Here is a 2982-nt window from a genome sequence, read left to right on the forward strand (position 1 = left end):
TAGGACCCCAACATGGCGGCGCCCGTCGGGCTGCGGGCTGCAGAGGCTGCGTAGGCGGCAGGGCCCCACGAGCGGGGATTCCAACGAGAGCGCTTCTGGGTGGCGGCCGCGTCTCGGGGAAGCTCTGTGGCAACGTCGAGAGCCGGAACGACGGGGTGACGCCGAGCAAGAACTATCGGCTTCCGTAACACATCATGGCGGCACCCGCTGCCGACTCTCTGGGAGACCGCAAAAGATGACGTCATGAACGGGCGCGCGTATTCGCGGCTTGGGAGCCCGGGATGCGGCCTGGCGTTCGCAGTACAGGCGTCAAGCGCTGCAGACTCGCGGCTATCGCGTTGGGGCGGAAGTTCCCGGTGGCGACTGCCCCCACCGTCCGCTCTTCGCTTTCTCCCCGCTTGGGTCTCGGCGCGGACCTGGTCGCCCGTCCCCGCGGGCCCAGCACCTGCAAAGAGAGGAGCCGCGGCCCTGCGGAGCGAGCCTGCGGGATCCCAGTCTCCGCGCTGAGCTTCCGTCACCCGCTGAACCCGCTCTGCCCGTGGCGCGCCGCCAACGGAGCTGCGCTGAGCATGCGGGTCGGAGGGCGCTCGGGGAGTGGTCCCGGGGCACCCGTGACCCCGCAGTGCAGGGAGGCCTCGGCCCCTACTCCGTCTGGAGCCTATGGGCAGGAGCCAGTAGTGAACTTTTTTCAGTTTTACGAGCTTGTCATTAGGTACAAACATGAGTAAAAGTTGAACTTCATTTTATTAAATTCATTTTACTCTTTTCTTTTTGACGAGGCCTTCCTATGTTGGCCAGGCTGGTCTCAAACTCCTGGGCTCAAGCGATCCGCCCTCCCGCTTCTGCCTCCCAGAGTGCTGGGGTTACAGGCCGGGGCCGCCTTGCCTGGCTTCTGTATTATAGTATTTTTTTTTTTTTTTTCGAGATGGAGTCTCGCTCTGCCGCCCAGGCTGGAGTGCGGAGGCGCGATCTCGGCTCACTGCAAGCTCCGCCTCCCGGGTTCACGCCATTCTCCTGCCTCAGCCTCCCGAGTACCTGGAACTACAGACGCCCGCCACCTCGCCCGGCTAATTTTTTTGTATTTTTAGTAGAGACGGGGTTTCACTGTGTTAGCCAGGGTGGTCTCGATCTCCCGACCTCGTGATCCGCCCGCCTCGCCTCCCAAAGTGCTGGGATTACAGGCGTGAGCCACCGCGCCCGGCTGTAGTATCTTTTTTTAAAAGGTCTTGTCCTTATTCTTCCACTGCAATGCGCTTGCCGCCGTTCACAGCTGTTGCCACTGGGCAGTGGGAACGCAGGGAGGACAGGGCTCAGCCCAGCTGCTAGCAGTGTCCTGGCCTTGGCGGCTTGAACTTGGCAGTCCTGCGGAAGTCACACGGTGGAAACCCGCAAATGCTAAAGATTAGGGCTGGACCGGTGGTTTTGTTGACTGCTTAAACTGAAGAAAGTGTACAGAAAACGTTGATGATGAAGACTAAACTTAAAACTGTGTCATGTCGACAACCATTACATTACAAATAGCACATAAAATTTAAGAGAATATTTTTTAAATGATTTAAAAGTTAGTATCCAATTCAGCAAAGACAAGTTATTGACTAATGAGTGAAGTTGTGACATCAGTGGGGCTGGTGCTGAAAGAAGTTTAATGATTAAGCCGGGCGCAGTGGCTCGCGTCTGTAATCCCAGCACTTTGGGAGGCCGTGGTGGGCGGATCACCTGAGGTCGGGAGTTCGAGACCCGCCTGACCAACATGGAGACACCTCGTCTCTACTAAGAATTCAGAATTAGCCGGGCATGCCGGCCCATGGCATGCCTGTAATCCCAGCTACTCGGGAGGCTGAGGCAGGAGAATGGCTTGAATCCGGTTGGCAGGGTCTGCGGTGAACTGAGATTTTGCCATTGCACTCCAGCCTGGGCCACAAGAGCAAAACGCTGTCTCAAAAAAAAAAAAAAAAAAAAAAAGTTTAATAATTATAAATTGAGGATAAGAAATAGTTTAACCGTGGAGACATATCAAATTTAGTATGAGAAGAGTGGAAGGCACTTCAAGTTGTGAAATCATGATTGAACCGTAAACAGTTGGCTGAAATGGAAATTTTTGTTCACACAGAAACCTGTGTGCACACGTGTATAGCCACTTTAATTATAATAGCCCAAAACTTGGAACAATCCAAGTGATTCTGACCCCAAACTGTCTGTAGCTTTCTGTAGGATACGCGGCACTCTTCTGTATACAGTGCTTGATGCGTCTCGAGTCTTCAGTTTTATGCAGGATAAATCCAAGTTAACATCTGGCTTAACCAAGAAGACAAACCACTAGGAGGACTTATTTACAACATCCGAAAACAATGAATTAATATTCAGAATAAAAAAAGGAATGCTTGTAAATCGACAAGAAAAAGACGGACAATAGACAAATGTACAGAAGATAAGAATAGGCAATTCACAGCCTGGCCATCATAGTGAAACCCCGTGTCTACTAAAAATACAAAAATAGTGGGGGTGTGGTTGTGCACGCCTGTCATCCCAGCTGCTCAGGAGGCTGAGGCAGGAGAATCGCTTGAACCCAGGAGGCAGAGGTTGCAGGGAGCAGAAATCACACCACTGCACTCCAGCCTGGGTCACAGCCTGGGCCTCTCTCAAAAAAAAAAAAAAAAAAAAAAAAAAAAAAAGGCAATTCGTAGAAGGAGGAACCGAAATACCCGAGAGGCACATGGAGAGATGCTTAAATTCATCAGCAACCTGACAAATCCAAACTAAAATAACAAGATGCCTCATTACACCTATCAGATTGCAAAATTAGAAAGCCAAAGTTTTTTCATTTTAAAATTTGGTATCCTATTGTTCCCACATTATTTGTCGAAATGACTATCCTTTCTGGACTTTTCTATCCTGACTTACTCATCTGTCTTTATGCCAATACCAGACTGTCTTGGTTACTATAACTTTCTAAAATAAGCCTTGACATCAGGTAGTGTTAAT

Source organism: Rhinopithecus roxellana, chromosome 2 (assembly GCF_007565055.1).
Source record: "Rhinopithecus roxellana isolate Shanxi Qingling chromosome 2, ASM756505v1, whole genome shotgun sequence".
NCBI classification, from domain to species: Eukaryota; Metazoa; Chordata; class Mammalia; order Primates; family Cercopithecidae; genus Rhinopithecus; species Rhinopithecus roxellana.